The sequence below is a fragment of the Rhinoderma darwinii genome, chromosome 10 (genome assembly GCF_050947455.1).
Source record: "Rhinoderma darwinii isolate aRhiDar2 chromosome 10, aRhiDar2.hap1, whole genome shotgun sequence".
NCBI classification, from domain to species: Eukaryota; Metazoa; Chordata; class Amphibia; order Anura; family Rhinodermatidae; genus Rhinoderma; species Rhinoderma darwinii.
Window position 1 is genome coordinate 60,860,958 of NC_134696.1, and position 21,110 is coordinate 60,882,067.

A 21,110-nucleotide genomic window follows, 5' to 3' on the forward strand; every position below is an offset into this window, starting at 1 on the left:
TCACTGAAGGCTGCATCCTGGAAGCCCAGTAAAAGTGCAGCTCTGTAAAAGCCTGTGAAACAGAATGCAAAAATTGGATTCCTCTTCCTGATCTCTTCTCGGCATGAAATAATACAATAATTTTGCTTTTTGGACTGAAATATGAGCGTGGGGATTTTTCCAGGCGATTCTTAGTCCTTGTCTGTGAGAGTGTATCTGCAAGGACCTGGGATTTCTGAATTCCTTTCTTAAAGCCAGACTCCCCCCTCTGGTTAAGAAAAAGAGTCCTTTGAAGGCAGCCGGACCAATGAGAGCAGAGAGTCTCCAGCAGCTATTCCTTTCATCCCATCTTCAAAGAGCCTTCAATCACATTTAACCCCTGAAGTGCTGCAAGGAAGGCAGCTTGCAAAGAGGGGGAAGGGATTGAACTTTTTTTTTATTTTTTTAAACTTGCAAAATCAAACTGTTCCAGAACTAGATGAGCAGGCAGAGAAGAAAAAAAATAAAAAGAAACAAAAATAAATAACACATTCAGAGCAGAAAATGATGTGCTGGAGAAATCCCATACACTCGACATTTGTGAATGATTAAGGAAGTTATTTTTTTATGTTAAGTGGTAGCATCTGTTTTAATTCCTAGTTTTCTTGTTTTGAACCGAGTGACCCTAAAGTATTTATTTAATGCTGCAAAATGGCAACACGTTTGTTTCACTCCAACAAAGTGTTAAATCTGTGTGAAGAGAAGTTATCAGACTTGGTAAACATCTTACTGTACTTTCTTCCCCCTGCACTTATGATTAAACTTTACTTTGTCTTGCTAAGCACCAAAATGAACACATTTAGCAACTCTTTACTGCATAGTCTGGGCGTTATGGGGGTGTTTTTCTCACATTTCTTTGTTATTTTCACTTTTTTTTTTTATCTTTAAAGTAACTACATGATAGCTAGTTGCGAATAGGAAATTAAGGTTTGTTATACACAACATTTAAAAAATAATAAAAAAAAAATGTAATGTGATTTTTTTATAAAATCGTACAATTTGCGGGTTTTTGGTTTTTTCAAAATGTCAACATATTATGAGGTGTTTCCTATGGCTTTGTTTGCACTTACATTTTTATATAATTTTTCAAGTGTTTATTTATTTTTATTTTTTCTGGAGTAGGGCGCTTAGTCATTACCAGGGCTAGATCCAGTAGACTATGTTCACAATTCAATTTACCTTTCCAATACGCTTGGCGCATACGGCAGGAAAATCTCAAAATGTATACACCAAATGCATATCTTGAGTTGCATAAGTCACCCATAGCCACCCATAAGAAAACCCCAAAAATGTTTACCACAAGGTATCCATTTTTTGCAGGACTTCATTGCATTGATAGAGCAGTAGACCACGCTTCTCAATACAGTGACAAGCAAAGTACACAGGAGGTTACCGCCCAGAAAGCCAAAAGGGGATTCTTTGTCATATTTTCGGGTCAATTTAAGCGTATGAATGCGTTTAGTATGTACACTGGGATCATTTACCGAATGTATAGTAAAAACGAGATGTCAACTAAGCCTAACTTGTACATCCACACAGGACAGTATAGGTGCGACAAACAGCTGCACCATTACCGTACCACAGAAACCACGGCAAAAACTGTAGTAAATACCTGCATTTTTTTTTGCTATGGTTCTGCTGCTATCGTAATTTTGACTAATAACAAATTCTAAAAATGTTCCCAGAACCATTTCTATGGAAAACCGCAATTCTGTTTTACTTCTTTACAAGGATAAAACAAATTGTTAAAAATAAAATTTATTTTGTGTCGTCATACTCTGAGAGCTATAACTTTTATTTTTCCGTGGTATGAGGGCTTATTTTTTTTATGTGGGGCGAGCTGTAGTTTTCATTGTTACCAATTTGGGGTACATGAGACTTTCTGATCACTTTTTATTCCATTTTTTTGTGGGAGATGTGGTGACCATACAACAGCGATCCTGACATTGTAATTTTTTTTTAAAATTGTATTAGTTTGTACTTTTATGGACGTGGCGAAACTAGTTATGTTAATTTTTGAAACTTTGGTTTCAAGGGAAAATGTTAAAATATTCCTTTTTTAAACTTGTAATATTTACATTTTGTTATATATATTAAACAAACTTTATTTAAATTATTTTATTAGTCCCCCTAGGGGACTTGAACCAGCGATCGTTGAAGCAGTTGCACAATATACTGTAATACTAATGAATTGCAGTATATCATGATTCTGACATACTCCTGATAGGAGTACAAAGATGGCAGAACTGGGGGCTTACATTAGGCCCCCAAGTTGCCATGACGACCATAGGCACACCGCGATTGAGTCGAGGCAACTTTAGAGGCCACCCCCTGTTTCTAACGGCTTAGATGTCGCGCTCTCTTTTGACCGTGGCATCTAAGGGGTTAAACGAGCGGGATCCCACTCATGGCATTGAAGTGTTGGCTGTTTTGAACTTATGGAGTGGGCTTAGTCCATGAGCTTGCTCCATACTCCCCCATTTGACCTCCGCTATATATACGACGGATGTCAGGAAGGGGTTATACTGCAGCAGCCAGATGCAGGCCATAAGTTAATTGGAAATTATCTATTTCTGCTCATACAATGCGTTTTTTATTTGTGCCGTTTTATGTGAGTATTTAGTGCATGGTGTGCCTTATTCCCCATTTTTGCAGTATACTTGAAATCTAAAGTTTTCTGCTGGCGTTTACCATAATAACAAAAAAAAAAATTCACCAGAACATATAATGTGTCCTGTGTTGTGTTTTTTTAGTGCGTTTTGTATGTGTCTGTTAATAAAGAAAAATAAAAAAATTCTCCACAATTGCAGCAAAAACTACTTGTTAAACATGAGGTTCTTGGGACCTGTTCACACAGTGCAATTTTGATGGATTTATTGATCATGTATACTTTTCCCATCCTCTGCATTCATTCATGTCTAAAGCTAAAAAAAAACGACATCAAAGCTGAACCAAACTGTAGTTTGTGTTCAAGGCCTTGCTGTCTATTCGTGTAATTGTATAGTACTATCTTTACCTCTATGGCACTTAATGGCCCATGTGTCAGCAAGACATTAATCATATTGTAGAAGTAGAAAGGTGTTGAGGCACATGAAACAATATGGTCACATGTGACGTCTATGGGGGTCATTTATTAATAGCATCATTTGTACAAAACGTTAGTTCTCATTGCGATGGCACTCTGGTGTCTGGGACATATTTTTAAAATGTAATGTGGCACTTCATAAATTTGTCACAACTTTTATAGGAAAGGGGGCATTAAGACAGGTGTCTCCCATTCTACATATATAAATTATTATTCCACACATAAGCACATAACTGGCATTAGATTATATATTACCATATTCAGCCTTCTTGGCCAGGGGCGTAACTAGGAAAGACTAGGCCCCATAGCAAACTCTTGACCAGGCCCCCCCCCCTGGGTGCCACAAGTAGCCCCCCTTATAAATAGTGCCCCCTGTAGAATGTGCCATACAGCCCCCCTGTAGACAGTGCTATATAGCCCGGTCTATAGACAGTGTCACACCCCATTTGTAGATAGCGCCCCCACCTCCCCCTTGTAGATAGTGCCATACAGCCCCCCTGTAGATATTGCGATAAAGCCCACACTGTATATAGTGCCACACAGCCCCCCTCCCTTGTATATAGTGCCACATAGCCCCCCCTTAGTAGAAAGTGCAGCACAGCCCTCCCCCTTAGTAGAAAGTGCCACACACAGAGCCCTGTAGATTGCACCACACTCAGCCCCCTGTAGATAGAGCCACAGCCCTCCCCATTGTAAATAGTGCCATACAGTTCCCCCTTGTGTATAGTGCCACACAGCTCCCCCTTGTGTATAGTGCTACACAGCTCCCCCTTGTGTATAGTGCTACACAGCTCCCCCTTGTGTATAGTGTCACACAGCTCCCCTTGTGTATAGTGCTACACAGCTCCCCCTTGTGTATAGTGCTACACAGCTCCCCCTTGTGTATAGTGCTACACAGCTCCCCCTTGTGTATAGTGTCACACAGCTCCCCTTGTGTATAGTGCCACACAGCTCCCCCTTGTGTATAGTGTTACACAGCTCCCCCTTGTGTATAGTGCTACACAGCTCCCCCTTGTGTATAGTGTCACACAGCTCCCCCTTGTGTATAGTGCTACACAGCTCCCCCTTGTGTATAGTGTCACACAGCTCCCCTTGTGTATAGTGCCACACAGCCCCCCTTTGTGTATAGTGCCACACAGCCCCCCTTGTTTATAGTGCCACAAGGCAATGGCGCATCCGAGAAAGTTGTATCAGCCAGGGAGATGTCAATCAAACATGGAAAGGTGGGTTTGGAGGCAGGACTATGTGACTCTTTAGGATAGCGGCACCGCCCCATGACCCTCTAATGAGTAATTAGCATATAGTGTGCATAGTTTTAAAAGTGGATTTTAAGAATTTTGCTGCATCTGAAAAAACATACAAGGGAATGTTTGGAAATATTGTCAGGTCATGTATTACCGCATGGTGGCGGTTCAAGGGGTTAAAACTACCTGACAGATTCCCATTAAATATACAATGAATTGAGAACAATTCCATCTGCCCTGCAATTTTGTTATAATAAATATATCCTATATAACTACAGATCCAAAACCAAGCACTGACATATATACAGTACCACAACCAAGCTCAGTACATAAATACAGTACCACAACCAAGATCAGTACATAAATACAGCACTAGAACCAAGCTAAGTACATATAGACAGCACCACAACCAAGCTCAGTACATAAATACAGTACCACAACCAAGATCAGTACATAAATACAGCACTAGAACCAAGCTAAGTACATATAGACAGCACCAGAACCAAGCTCAGTACATAAATACAGTACCACAACCAAGATCAGTACATAAATACAGCACTAGAACCAAGCTAAGTACATATAGACAGCAACAGAGCCAAGCTCAGTACATAAATACAGCACTAGAACCAAGCTCTGACATATATACAGCACCAGAACAAAGCTCAGTACATATATACAGCACTAGAACCAAGCTCAGTACATAAATACATCACTAGCGTAAAGCCCATACATATATACAGCACCAGAACCAACCTCAATACATAAATACAGCACCAGAACCAACCTCCGTACATAAATACAGCACTAGAACCAAGCTCAGTACATATATACAGCACAAGAACTAACCTCAGTACATACATACAGCACCAGAACCAACCTCAGTACATAAATACATCCCCAGAACCAAGCTCAGTACATATATACAGCACCAGAACCAAACTCATTACATATATACACAGCACCAAAACCAATCTCATACGTATGTACAGCACCAGAATCAAGCTCAGTACTTACATACAGCATCAGAACCAAGATCAGTACATATATACAACACCAGAACAAATACAGCTCAATTTAGTGCAACCCCTGCCGTATAGGTTTGTACGGCGTAAAACTACAGCTCCCAGCATGGCCCGAAAAATGGTGAGGATATTCTGGGAAATGCTGTTTCACAAAAAAAAAATCGTATCATAATCATCTCGCTGCAGATCATACAGTGACTACAGTGCTGATTAGAGGTAGAACATTTACATTAAGTGACTCACCGGTGACGTCTCAGATTCTAGTTATTTTCTTCTCCCTCCGTTTCATACATCTATGATGAATTTCTACCGGCCATGACCCATTTCTTCAGTTTTCCGCTCAGATGTCTTCAGCTTCTCACTTTTAAAACATTTCTGCACCTATAAACAAAGTTAAAATGCTCAACACCTCTTGCACCTCTAACTATAATAGTGCTATACACTGTGTCTCTGCTTATAATAGTTCCATACACTGTCTCACACACACACACACACACACACACACACACACACACACACCGTGCCCCCTGTAGATAGTGCCCCCATAGCCACCATGCTGCCCTACATATAGCTTCCCCTATAGGTAGTTATCCATGTATAGCCCACCTCTGTAGACAGTGCCCTACATATAGCCACCATGTTGCTAGTGCCCCACAGGTAACCCACCCCTGTATATAGTGTCCCACATATAGCCCACCCCTATAGAAAGTGCCCTAAAAAATAGCTCCCCTATAGATAGTGCCCTACATATAGCCCAACCCTGTATAGTGTCTCACATATAGCTCCCCCCTGTATATAGTGCCCCACATATAGACCCCCCTGTAGATAGTGGCCCACATATAGACCCCCCTGTAGATAGTGGCCCACATATAGACCCCCCTGTATATAGTGGCCCACATCCCCACATATAGACCCCCCCTGTAGATTGTGCCCCACATCCCGACATACAGACCAACCCTGTAGCTAGTGCCCCACATCCCCACATATAGACCCCCCTGTATATAGTAGCCCACATATAGACGACCCCCCTGTAGATAGAGCCCCCACTATAGATAATGCCATTAACAGTTTTATGAGAAAAAAAAACAAAAACTTTACATACTCACATGATCCCGTTCCTGTTCGCTGGAGATGCAGATCTGCTCTCTTCTGAGCAGGTCTGCTGGAGCTGAAAGAGCGTCATCCAATGACGCTGATTGGCGGGGCGGAATGACTTGCCCCATCAATCAGCATCTTTCAAAATTGGGAGCGGCGCAATGACATCATCGCGCCGCAAGCCAATCAGCTTCATTGTAAGGCGCTGAATGGTCGGCCATTCAGTGCTAATGCATGTATTTGGGCCTCCTCCGGTGCTCGCGACGCCTACAGGTATGAGAAGCCTGTGTTGCCCGGCCCATACTTGTTGGAGGCTCGGCGGCGCGGGCACCATAGTAGCGGCGCTACTGCTGTAGCAGCCATAACGGCTGCTAGCGGCGCCACCGTGCATATGGGGGGGGCGTGTAAATTTCACCTCTACTTTGCTCTAAATTTTTGTGAAACACCTAAAGGGTTCATAAACTTTCTAAATGCTGTTGTGAATACTTTGAGGGGTCTAGTTTCTAAAATGGGGTATTTGATAGGGGTTTCTAATATATGGGCCCCTCAAAGCAACTTCAGAACTGAACTGGAACCTAAAAAAATAAATAAATGAGGCAATACTTCGCTTCTTACATTATACTGATAATGAGCCGTGCCCACCCCGAGATGACCCCAGTTTTGATCGTTTGTATAAACGGAGACCCCTATTAGACCGTTCCAGTGCCCGGTTTTCCCAAGCATACACCCCCGAGAAGTGTATTTCTATTGATGAGTCCCTGGTACATTTTAAAGGGAGGGTTCAATTCCGCGAGTACCTGCCGGGTAAGAGGGCAAGGTATGGTGTGAAGATGTATAAGCTGTGAGAGTGCATCAGGGTATACCTACAGGTTTAGGATATATGAAGGAAAGGCCACCCCCAAACCAGACTGCATTCTGGACTACAATAGGTACATGGGAGGGATGGACTTGTAAGATCAAGCCCTGAAGCCCTACAGCGCCATGCGGTGTGGTATAAGAAGCTGGCCGGGCACATCATACAGATGGCATTGTACAATGCGTACATGTTAAGTCGATGTGCAGGCCAGACGGGAACTTTCCTGGAATTTCAAGAGGTGATTATCAAGAACCTAATCTTTAGGGACCAAGAAGGGGGGACACCCAGTACTTCTGGAAGCGAGCCCACACGCATCGTACCAGGGCAACACTTTCCAGGAGAAGTTCCCCAAACTGGCAAGAAGGGAAAAAGTCAAAAGAGGTGCAAAGTCTGCTATAAGAGGGCGATAATGGATGACACAATATATCAATGTGACACGTGTCCCGAAAAACTAGAGCTCTGTATGAAAGTGTTTTAAGATGTATCATACAGTTCTTGGTTTATAATTTACCCCAATTTTACTTACCCTGATGCACTCCACACAGCTTATCCCCCCTCGTCTTTCCCCTCTGGGCCCTGCTGTGTGTCCAGGCAGCTGATAACAGCCACATGTAGGGTATTGCCATACCCGGGAGAAACCACATTACAGTTTATGGGGTGTAGGTCTCCGGTCAAAATGCTCACTACACCTCTAGATGAATGCCTTAAGGGTGTAGTTTTTAAAACGGGGTCACTTCTTGCGGGTTTCAACTGTACTGGTACCTCAGGGGCTACTGCATACATGACTTCGCACTAGAAAATCCCCAGTAGGCCAAATGGTGGTCCTTTCCTTCTGAGCCCTCCCATGGGCCCAAACGGCTGTTTATCACAACAAATGGGGTATTGCGGCACTCAGAACAAATTGCGCAACAGAATGGGGTATTTTGTTTCTTGTGAAAATAAGACATTTTCAGCCAAAACTACATATTATTTGAAAAAAAAAATTTTGTTTTCATTCCCAGCCCAATTCAAATAAGTTCTGTGAAAAAACTATGGGGTCAAAATGGTCACAACACCAATAAATGAATTCCTTGAGGGGTGTAGTTTCCAAAATGGGGTCATTTGTGGTGGGTTTCTATTGCTTTGATACCTCTGGGGCTCTGCAAATGCGACATGGCACCCGAAAACCAATCCAGCAAAATCTGTACTCCAAAGAACACACAGCGCTCCTTTCCTTCTGAGCCCTCCCATGGGCCCAAACGGCAGTTTATCACCACAAATGGGGTATTGCTGCACTCAGGACAAATTGGGTAACAAAATGGAGTATTTTATTTCTTGTGAAAATAAGAATTTTTGAGCTAAAATGACATATTATTGGAAAAAATATTTTTTTTTTAAATTCCCAGCCCAATTCAAATAAGTTCTGTGAAGAAACTATGGAGTCTAAATGGTCACATTACCCATAAATGAATTCCTTGAGGGGTGTAGTTTCCAAAATGGGGTCACTTCTGGTGGGTTTCCATTGCTTTGATATCTCTGGGGCTCTGCAAATGCGACATGGCACCCGAAAACCAAACCAGCAAAATCTGTACTCCAAAGAACACACAGTGCTCCTTCCCTTCTGAGGCCTCACATGGGCCCAAACGGCAGTTTATTGCCACAAATGGGGTATTGATGCACTCAGGAGAAATTGGGCAACAAAATTGAGTATTTTGTTCCCTGTGAAAATAAGAAATTTTGGTAAAAAATTACATCTTATTGGAAAAAATGACATTTTTTTAATGTCACAGCCCAATTGAAATAGGTGCTGTGAAAAAACTGTGTGGTCAAAATGCTAACAACAACCATAAATGAATTCCTTGAGGGGTGTAGTTTACAAAATGGGGTCACTTTTGGTGGGTTTCCATTGCTTTGATACCTCTGAGGCTCTGCAAATGCGACATGGCACCCGAAAACCAATCCAACAAAATCTGGACTCCAACAAACATATAGCGCTCCTTTCCTTCTGAGCCCTCCCATGGGCCCAAACGGCAGTTTATCACCACAAATGGGGTATTGCCACACTAAGGACAAATTGGGCAACAAAATGGGGTATTTTGTTCCCTGTGAAAATAAGAAATTTTGATCACAAATGACATTTTATTGGAAAAAATGACATTTTTTTCATTTCAGAGCCCAATTCAAATACGTGCTGTGAAAAAACTGTGCGGTCAAAATGGTAACAACAACCCTAAATGAATTCCTTGAGGGGTGTAGTTTCCAAAATGGGGTCACTATTGGGGGATTCCTACTGTTTTGGCACCTCAACACCTCTTCAAACCTGGCATGCTGCCTAAAATATATTCTAATACAAAAGAGGACTCAAAATGCACTAGGTGCTTCTTTGCTTCTAGGGCTTGTGTTTTAGTCCACGAGCGCAGTAGGGCCACATGTGGGACATTTCTAAAAACTGCAGAATCTGGACAATACATATTTAGTAGTGTTTCTCTGGTAAAACCTTCTGTGTTACAGAAAAAAAAATGAATAAAATTGAAATTCAGCAAGAAAAATGAAATTTGCAAATTTCACCTCCACTTTGCTTTAATTCCTGTGAAATGCCTGAAGGATTAAAAAACTTTCTAACTGCTGTTTTGAATACTTTGAGGGGTCTAGTTTTTAAAATGGGGTGTTTTATGAGGGTTTCTAATACATAGGCCCCACAAAGCCACTTCAGAACTCAAGAGGTACCTTAAAAAAAAGGCTTTTGAAATTTTCTTAAAAATATGAGAAATTGCTGTTTATGTTCTAAGCCTTGTAACGTCCAAGAAAAATAAAAGAATGTTCAAAAAACGATGCCAATCTAAAGTAGACATATGGGAAATGTGAACTAGAAACTATTTTGGGTGGTATAACCGTCTGTTTTACAAGCAGATGCATTTAAATTCTGAAAAATGCAATTTTTTCAAAATTTTCTCTACATTTTGCAATTTTTCACCAATAAACACTGAATATATCGACCGAATTTTACCACGATCATGAAGCCCAATGTGTCATGAGAAAACATTCTCAGAATTGCTTGGGTAGGTTTAAGCATTCCGACGTTATTACCACATAAAGTGAAATATGTCAGATTTGAAAAATGGGCTCTGAGCCTTAAGTCCAAAACTAGGCTGCGTCCTTAAGGGGTTAAAATAGACAAATGTGATTAAGATGCCTGTGGTGCAAAGGGGTATGTGTGAAGGACCCCCAACTTCACATACCTAAGTCCAATTGGATGGTATATCAATTAATATGAGGTTGCAAGGTGAACTGTTGTCTATATAAGTAACCTGCCTATGATGGATAGGTACATGGAGTAAATGTACCTATATCATGTCACTTAATATTACTAAAGAGTTGGTATAGCTAACTCTAAAACAGGGCTGGTGTGAATGTTGAGCCCTGTGTAGTAAAGCCCCAGCAGGATGACTGGGACGTCGCTACAGAAAGATAGTGCCATGTAAACCGTGTGAAGCAATGTGGTTGTGACTACAAACTCTGACTGAATCAGCAGAGTGTGAGCACAACTGAGCGGCTAACCCAACTTGTAGTGGAGTGCGGGTCAGCCCTGCAGGGAATCCCAGAGAGCTGTCCCGAGCCGGGTGAGCAGCCTCAGGGATATCCCTGGAGGTGAACAGAGAGATGGAGCAGAGGTAAAGCATCCCGTCTGGGAAGGAGGCAGCCGTTAGGTCAGTGAGCGCTGGGTCTCGCCCAGCTGTCTGAGCGAGGCACCGCAAACTAACGTACAACTCTCACGAGATGTCGCTAGTGTACTAGCGAGGCAGCTGTCAGCTCCGTACAGAGGCAGATTCAACAGTAGGTGAGTATGAATTGCAGATTAGACATAAGGGCCAGTTAGTTGCACCCAGGTAATATTTTAAAAAAGTGGCTAAGCACCCGACGCGTGTTTCGCCAGCATTCTGGCTTCTTCTAGGGAAGAAAAATAGAATGAAAAAACAATAGTAGAATTGCTGTTTTTTAGTCACCACGCCTCATAAAAATAGAATAAAAACTAATAAAAAGCTGCATGCACCCCACGAAAACTACAATGCATTCCTCAAGGGGTCTAGTTTCCAAAATAGGGTCACTTTTGGGGTTTCCACTGTTTTGGCACCACAAGACCTCTTCAAACCGGACATGGTGCCTAATAAAAAGGAGGCCTCAAAATCCTCTAGGTGCTCCTTGGCTTCGGAGGCCGGTGCTTCAGTCCATTACCACACTAGGGCTACATGTGGGATATTTATCAAAACTGCAGAATCTGGCCAGTAAATTGAGTTGTGTTTCTCTGGTAAAACCTTCTGTTTTACAGAATAAAAATAAAATAAAAAGGATTTTCTGACAAAAATAAATAAATATGTAAATTTCACCTCTATTTTGCTCTAAATTCCTGTGAAACACCTAAAGGGTTAATAAACTTTCTATATGCTGTTGTGAATACTTTGAGGGGTCTAGTTTCTAAAATGGGGTGTTTCATAGGGGTTTCTAATATATAGGCCCCTCAAAGCAACTTCAGAACTGAACTGGAACCTTAAAAAAAAATTTAAAAAAATGAGGCAATACTTTGCTTCTTACATTATACTGATAATAAGTAGTGCCCACCCCGAGATGACCCCAGTTTTGACCATTTGTATAAACGGAAACCCCTATTAGACCGTTTCAGTGCCCGGTGTTCAGTGAAGTGTATTTCTATTGATGAGTCATTGGTACATTTTGAAGGGAGGCTTCAATTCCGCCAGTACCTGCCGAGTAAGAGGGCAAGGTATGGCGTGAAGATGTATAAGCTGTACGAGAGTGCATCAGGGTATACCTACAAATGTAGGATATATGAAGGAAAGGACACCAGTATTCAGCCCCCAGAATGCCCCCCTTACTGGGAGTTAATGCAAAAATTGTGTGGGATTTGGTGCACCCACTGCTGGACCAGGGTTACCACCTCTACCTGGACAATTTTTATACCAGCGTCCCACTCTTCAAGTGCCTTGCTTCCAGAAGTACTGCGGCATGTGGCACTGCTAGAAGAAATCTGAGAGGCTTCCCTAAGACTCTGCTTGAGCAAACACTCAGAAGGGGTGAGAGCAGGGCATATTCTAGCAGCAACATATTGTGTGTCAAGTACATGACAAGAGAGATGTCATTGTATTGACAACAATACATGGTCACACCAGTACCCATGTACCTGTACGAGGTACCAGTACAGAGAACCCCAAACCAGATTGCATCCTGGACTACAATAGGTACATGGGATGGGGGGATTTGTCAGATCAAGTCCTGAAGCCCTACAGCGCCATGCGGTGTGGTATAAGAAGCTGGCCGTGCACATCATACAGATGGCATTGTACAATGCGTACGTGCTACGTCGATGTACAGGCTAGACGGGAACTTTCCTGGAATTTCAAGAGGTGGTTATCAAGAAACTAATATTTAAGGCCCAGGAAGGGGGGGCACCCAGTACTTTTGGAAGCGAGGCCACACGCATCATACCAGGGCAACACTTTCCAGGAAAAACCAGGGCTCTGTATGAAAGAGTGTTTTAAAATTGATCATACATCCCTTGATTTTTAATCTACCCAATTTTACTTACCCTGATGCACTCCGCACAGCTTATCCCCCTCATCTTTCCCTTCTGAGCCCTGCTGTGTGCCCAGGCAGCTGTTAACAGCCACATTGAGGGTATTGCCAAACCTGGCAGAACCCACATTACAGTTTATGGGGTGTATGTCTCCGGTCAAAATGCTCCCTATACCTCTAGATGAATGCCTTAAGGGTGTAGTTTTTAAAACGGGGTCACTCCTCTGGGGTTTCAACTGTACTGGTACCTCAGGGGCTTCTGCATACATGACTTCGCACCAGAAAATCCCCAGTAGGCCAAATGGTGGTCCTTTCCTTCTGAGCCCTCCCATGGGCCCAAACGGCAGTTTATCGCCACAAATGGGGTATTGCCGTACTCAGGAGAAATTGGGCGACCAAAATCGGGTATTTTATTCCTTGTGAAAATAAGACATTTTGAGCCAAAACTACATATTATTGGAAAAAATTATTTTTTTTTAAATTCACAACTCAATTCAAATACGTTCTGTGAAAAAACTATGGGGTCTAAATGTGGGTCACTTCTGGTGCTTTTTCATTGCTTTGATACCTCTGGGGCTCTGCAAATGCGACATGGCACCCGAAAACCAATCAAGCAAAATCTGCACTCCAAAGAACACACAGCCATCCTTCCCTTCTGAGGCCTCCCATGGGCCCATACGGCAGTTTTTTGCCACAAATGGGGTATTGCTGCACTCAGGAGAAATTGGGCAACAAAATGGAGTATTTTGTTCCCTGTGAAAATAAGAAATTTTGATGTAAAATGACATCTTATTGGAAACAATTTTTTTTTTAATTTCACAGCCCAATTCAAATACGTGCTGTGTAAAAACTGTGGGGTCAAAATGGTAACAACAACCATAAATTAATTCCTTGAGGGGTGTAGTTTCCAAAATGGAGTAACTTTTTGGGGATTCCTACTGTTTTGGCACCTCAACACCTCTTCAAACCTGGCATGCTGCCTAAAATATATTCTAATAAAAAAGAGGCCTCAAAATGCACTGGGGCTTGTGTTTTAGTCCATTGAAATTCAGCAAGAAAAATTAAATTTGCAAATTTCACCTCCACTTTGCTTTAATTCCTGTGAAATGCCTAAAGGGTTAAATAAACTTTCTAAATGCTGTTTTGAATACTTTGAGTGGTCTAGTTTTTAGAATGGGGTGGTTTATGTGGGCTTCTAGTACATAGGCCCCCAAAGCCACTTCAGAACTGAAGAGGTACCTTAAAAAAAGGCTTTTGAAATTTTCTTAAAAATATGAGAAATTTCTGTTTATGTTCTAAGCCTTGTAACGTCCAAGAAAAATAAAAGAATGTTAAAAAAACTATGCCAATCTAGAGTATCCGGTCAAACCCCTTTCCCTCAGTGTATAGTTACGTCATTAATGACGTGACAGTATATTCAGACCGCAGGGAAAAAGGAAGTTAAAGTTCGTGTACGAGCTGTGGCGGAAGTTAGCATTTCGGCTTAGCGACATCACATGATGGTATATGAGATATGACGTTAGAAACATCTAATGAAACGCAAGTACATTAGAAAAAGATTTTGTTCTACATGTTTAATTTAACTAGATTAATTAAATTGGTTCCAGGAAAACTCCTTTAAGTATAATTGAAAGAACAATTTTAGTCAAAAACTAAAAATTCAACTTTTAATCAGTGTCATGGAGCTCAACAAGTCCTGCTAAGTTTCATATAGCTGAATAATGCCATTACAAAGATCCCTTGGTGTCCCCTACTAGGCTGCAGCTGAAGCATATGTTGCCTTAACAATGGAGCAGTGCTGTCCTGAGCCTCTTGGGAGTCAGTATATGAAATATACTTAAACAGAATCCTATAATTTGACAATGACGACTTCCCCCCTGCAGGATAATAATAATAGGACACCAGTGATGAGGGGGCTTGGATAATGTCATCCTAACGGGGCCCTCATTCAAATTTAATGAAGCAGCTGATCGACTTGGGTGCCGGGAATCGGACCCCAACCAATCAACTATTGATGGCCTATCTAGAGGATAGGCCATACATTTTTTTTGACTGGATAACACCTTTAACGGTGTTTTGGCACTTCACAACATCTGTAATGGTCGTATGATTTCAGCAAACCAGCTTTCGAAATTTTGCTCTCCAAAAGCCAGTTTGCGCACAATTTATTTTAAGCTCCACCTTCCGCCCAGAGTGTAAGAAATATACACATATTCGATGGCACTGAAGTAGGCAGAAGTTGCCAAATATGTGATCAGGTGTGTTTACCCAGTGACATGCACCAGATGTCCAAAAGCGTCACCTAAAATCACATATTCAAGTTTTTTTTACATTTTTTTACATATTTCCCTATATATTTTAAAATAAGTTAAATATATCTAGTAGATTTTTACACATGGAAGCCCAATATGTTAAAAAAAAAAAAAAGGTTGGAAAAGTAATAGAACAACAATTTGCTTTTAAATTGGTACATGGCTAAAACTTGAAAATGGTCCTGGTCAGGAAGGAGGGTAAAGCTTCTGATGAGGAAGTGGTTAAGGAGAGGCAACTAACATACGACTCATTCAATAACTGGCCCGAAAAAAATTAAAGTCATGGAGATAAGAGCCACTTGATGCTGCAATGTCGAAAATATGCAACTAACGGCAAATACAAAGCCTGTACATTGAAAAAGTAATGAACACATATAAATACCGTATGGTGGCTGCTTATTACTTTTTGACAGGACTATTCCTTTAAGGTGTCAGACTGTAGGGTGGTCTGCAGTAGGCCTTGCACAAAGCAAGATGTTCCCTGTGCTGGTGTAAAGACTGTATGTACTTTAGCTATCATCAGAGTACTCAATGTTAAAAAAATTAATTTGATTCACCAAAAAGAATGTCAAACCAATTTCTTATCTCTAAGAGTAACTATACTACTCCAAACTATAATATAACTGTTCTGTATTTCCAGACTATAGACTTATTTTTTTTCAGACTAATTGATTTGCCTAGTAAAAACACAGTAGATACCACTTGATCAAATTTGGCATGTGATAATGGCGGCAATGTTGGCAGTAGACACTTATCACCTCTAAGTACAGACATAATAAGCTACATTCTGCTGTCATTTGTTGTCTTGTCAAATGAGATATTTAAATGATCGACTCAGATGTGAGAATAATCGGCCTTCTTCATCTGCTAATAATGCAGCCGTCCATCTTGCATGTAGTTAATAGTTAAAATAGAGAAAAAGTTATCCATATCTTTTGGTAAGTCAAAATCTACTGGACTTGTTTAGAGATCTTGAACATTGCTTTTTCACTCATCTCAGTAGAGCTTAGAAAGTCAGATGAATCGTCAAGGTTCTCAACATTTCTAAACAAATTCAGTTGGTCTTGACTTATTATTAAGAGATATACCACGACCTGAATGAATAAAAACCTGAATGCACTTTACTTTCATAGTAATAAACACACATAAGAGTCATACTTGCAGCTTGTTGGGAGATGTATGGCAGTTTTGTTAGGGATATGTGGAGATAACCTGGACTTTAAGTTGATAACAGATAATCCTTGTATCACGAATCAGTCTTTTTTGACAAGCTCAGAAGTATTACTACTGTTAGTTCCCACATAAACTAAGGGGTCTTCTACCCCGGGCGATTATCGTGTAAAACAGTGTAATATTGACTAAAAGTTTGCCATCATTGACTAGTGTAAACATGTGCAGTGATAGCAGAATCAGCGAGATATTTAATTAAATCTTTTATGCTAACCTAAAAATTATTGTTATTGGTGGCACATCCCCACATGTAAACAGGCAACTGCTTATTGTTAGCAGACCAGACAGGAGGTGTAGAAATGTTGTCCGAAACGTGGTAAATGCTCAAAGGAGTAAAGACAAGCAATCTCAAAAGCGATCAAAATTCCCCAAAAATATTCCAAAAGCAACTATTGATTGTTACCGACTCGCTATATTGGCAGTCGTTTTTACAAATTTATCTTCATGTGTAAAATTACCTTAACCATTGTAGTCACTAATATTCTTTGGTTTTAAAGTAAAGCTGGCCATAGGCATCATTAAAATAAAGACAAGATCCAGATGACTATGTTCAGCTTAAATTTCCAAAAATATATCAGATCATAGCCCACTGGCCTACGATGGCTCACACAAACAAGTTCAAACGAAAACTGTTGAAACTGCTAATACTGATTTTTATGAAAGATCTTTCTCCCCTGTCTGCTACTCCAAGTACAGCTGATAAATGACCAAAAAAATCCAACTACTAATCAACTTTTCTCCGGATATTGTATGGTGTTGGACTTGGGAATAAAAATTGGTGTCTAAATTTTTTTGTTAAAGCAAACACATTGTTTATAAAGTATTTAGTGAGTCTTTGCTTCTAGTTATTATTTACTTTAATGATTCTATTACTTTTTCCACATATTAATCTTAACACAATTGAACGATTACACGTGAATTGGTCTATTTATTGAATAAAACGTTTAGCATGTTCGATCACTGCATAGATATTTCCTGGCAATCGACAGTCAAAAAATTTGCGAGTGTACACATTTACACATTTCGACTATCATAAGATATGATCAAAAATAGTCGCTTTGCACAAAGATTACTGTGTAACGCCACTCTTATTCAGTCATTTATCTGCTGCTTGCAGTAATAGATTGAGCATTTCTGACATTTATTTCCCATTGCTTATATAGCACCAATATATTCCACAGCATTGTACAAAGATTGTCATCCCTGTCCCCAGGAGGGGGGGGGGGGTTCACAAGTTGCAATATGCACCCAATGCTCAATTTCATATGAAGCCAATTAACCTATCAGTACATTTTATATTTTATTTTTAAATGGGGAAGAAAACTGGGGTACGTGGAGGAAACGCACACAAACACGAGAAGAACATACAAACTCCATGCAGGGTTTAATTCCAGGACGCTAGTGCCGCCACATTCACCAGTTAGTTTAGATCCGCACGAATCAATCACATTAATTGATTGTACTTGATGTATGTCACAACAGTTCATAATCCTGATACAGAAGGACTCTATGTCTATTATGTGTATTGCACCATGTTTTTGTGGTTTAGGCAAAGGATAACATTGTTGCCAGTAAATACAATACGGCGAGCAGAGTAGAATGCAGCAAGGAAATGGTTAATGGGATGTTTGGTTGCAGTTCTGGGTTTGGTTTTAATTTAGCTTCATGAAAAGCTGCCAATTGAAACTCATTTGAATAGAGCAGCCACTCATGTGTTGGCAGCTCTGCATATTTGTCTCGGTGACTGTGTTGGCCTGTGTGTGTGACAAAGTGTGTTTTGACTACTAGTGATGCCACCAGCTTGGAAAAGCACTGTTACCGACAAGTATATTCACTGCAATGGGGCAGCAAGTGGAGTTTTAGAGGGCATTTAGATTAGCAATTTTAGGGACTTCATATTGCAATACAAGTATTTTTTTCTAATTTGCACAAGTTGAAAATATCAAATGGACGGTACCCAGGGTAAACTTGGAATATATGAAAATTAACTCTAGTATAATATCCGAGCCTTAACATCCAGCAGAATTCCCTGAATTGTGACTCTGTTTTGGAAAAAGCTATCACCTAATAATGCCAAAACAATAGACTTATTTTCCTAACATACCCAGCGTGGCAATAGAAGAAGGGGATTTATGTGGATTAAAACATGAATCAATGGTTTTCTTTAAGATACATGGTTTAATTACATGGAATATCAATGTGATGATGGGATATTCAAACCAAAGTTCCATGTGGATGCTACTAATAATATTCAGATAAGCGACCTTGGCAGGCTTGTTTCATAATATTAAGAATTTCTGATTGGTGGGAGTCAGGCCTTAGTATTCTTAGTCAAAATGAACTCCATTTTGTTAATGGGACTTATTGATATGATACTTGTGCCAGGAGTTCTAGGTTAGTGTACACGGTCCACAACCCAAAAACTACTCTCATGGTCCAAATTAAAACTAGGTCTGTATTACAATGTTTATCAAGTAGTTGTGAAGTAATATATCTGCTTTTATTCTAGATTCTTGTTGACCTTCTGCTGGAATTTTCAATGCACCAATAGTTACATAATTTAGGATACACAATAACATAAATCCACTGAATTTCATTGTACAACTAGCCATTAACATAACATAGATTTCAGCCAAACAATCATAGGAATCTTCATTAACTCCTCCACAAACATGTTTGCTCAGTTTAGCCAAACAGGCATGCTTTTTCAATAGGAGTAAAGGCCCTTTTACACCAGCGTTTGCTCGTTCATCTGCTGATCGCTGCCCTGTTACACAGGGCAATTATCGGCAACGAGCGTTCTATAAACGCTTGTCTGCCTAATAATTGCCCAGTGTAAAACCCCCTTTAGATAAGTGACTGCCAGACACCTCTGACCGCTTGTCTCTCTGGGAAACAAAGCATCAGACATCTTAGTATCCAGCTCATCAGAAACTTGCCTCAAGGTACTATTACACCAGCCGGTAATTGGCCGTTGCAGCGAGCACCGATCAACAAGATATCGTTGATCGGCGCTCGTTTGCTCCTGTCACACGGAGCTATGGATGGGGATGAGCGGTCATTACTCCGATCACTCGAACCCATACGTTATTATCATGTCAGCAGCGCCTCTCAATGTTTACACAGAGAGATGCGTTGCCAACAACAATAATATTTAACTTTTTTAAAATTATACGACCAGCAGACGATCGAGCGTTTGCTCGTTCAGCTGCTCATGGCTGCCCTGTTTACACAGGGCAATTATCAGCAATGAGCGTTCTATGAATGCTTGTCTGCCCGATAATCGCCCAGTTTAAAACCCCCTTTACCTGGGACATTGCCATGCTGCTATCCTTAACATTTGATGTGGTATTTTAGCTTCAGCTGATACTTACCTCTACCGGCTCCACGTCATGGCGCATGGTAGGGGTCCAGCTGACAACCACATCTGAATACAAAGAAACCGGACGCCTCCTACTTTGCTCCCCCTGCTCCAGTGATATATCTTTGGATTAAAATTACAATATCTGTCAACAATCAATAAAAAAAAAACAGACCCTAAATAGGCTCCTTACCTCAGTGTCATACTTGACAAAAAAACATGGAACAGACACAGGAAATCCAAATACAATATGTTTACACACAGAACATTAGTATATACTATAAACAGGACAGTGCATAAGTAGGTATGCAGTTTAAATAATAGGTGAATATAATAATAATAGGTATACAGTTTAAATAGTATTTTATAGAATAACAAAACAATGAAGTACAATCTCTTATATGCTCAAATTGGCGCCCTCGCTATTTACGCATTGCTGTTATCTAGTTTTTACACTCAAGCACACATTGGCACAAAGTTCTTTATTGGCATGAATTTCTTGCCATGCTTCTTTTATGAAGTGAATTATGTTATCAACCGTGCGTTTTCTTGAATATACTTTATCTTTGATAACTCCCCCCAAAAAAAAAATCCATCGGGGTAAAGTCTGGTGATCATGTTGGCTATTCAACTGGGCCTCGTCTACCTATCCACCTGATGAATTATTTTTCCTGATGAAAATTACTTACCGCTAAAGCATAGTGAGGTGGGACGCCATCTTGCTGAAAATAGAAGTCTTCATTTTCATGCGCCATCTGCAATTGCGGTATTACATTTTCTTGGAGCTTGTTAAGGTTCAGGTCTGAGGTAACCGTTGTATTGTGTGAAGATAGGTCCAATTAGCCCTTTACATGAAAGGGCCGCCCAAACTATAACATCAGGTTGATTCATCTGTTCTTCAATTGTTGCAAGGGGTTTTCTGTTGAGTTATAAACACAGTTGTGCCTATTAACAACACCTGAAAGTTTGAAGACGGCTTCATCGGACCATGTTATTTTTCTAATAATGCAATCTCCTTGTGTTTCTCCATTCAAAATTGCCTCACAAAATTGTAATTAGACTGTCTGAAAAATCTCCCCCTGTATACCTGCTTCACCTAACTACACTTACTTACCTACAATGGATCTATCCCCCCCCCCCCCCCGATGATTCTGCTATGTCTATTACAGTCAAAGAGAAAAAAATCAGTCTCTCTACTAATAGGACTTATCAAAACATATTAATGTTTGTAAAACATAATCTTATTTAGTGTTCCATCTATGACTATCGAAGGCCACAAAAAAAAAGGCTGTATGCTACATTTTTTCAGCTTTTATTTCCAG

At 40.5% G+C, this 21,110-nt stretch overlaps 1 protein-coding gene across 1 annotated transcript in view; it reads right to left on the reverse strand.

Moving 5' to 3' along the window:
* LOC142662088 (axin-related protein-like) overlaps positions 1–153 on the reverse strand; it is a 12,695-nt gene extending 12,542 nt beyond the window's left edge. Inside the window, exon 1 of the mRNA XM_075839976.1 lies at positions 1–153. This exon is cut by the window's left edge and continues 384 nt beyond it. The gene's annotated coding sequence lies outside the window, so the exon portion shown is untranslated.
* Between the last annotated feature and the right edge of the window lie 20,957 nt (positions 154–21,110).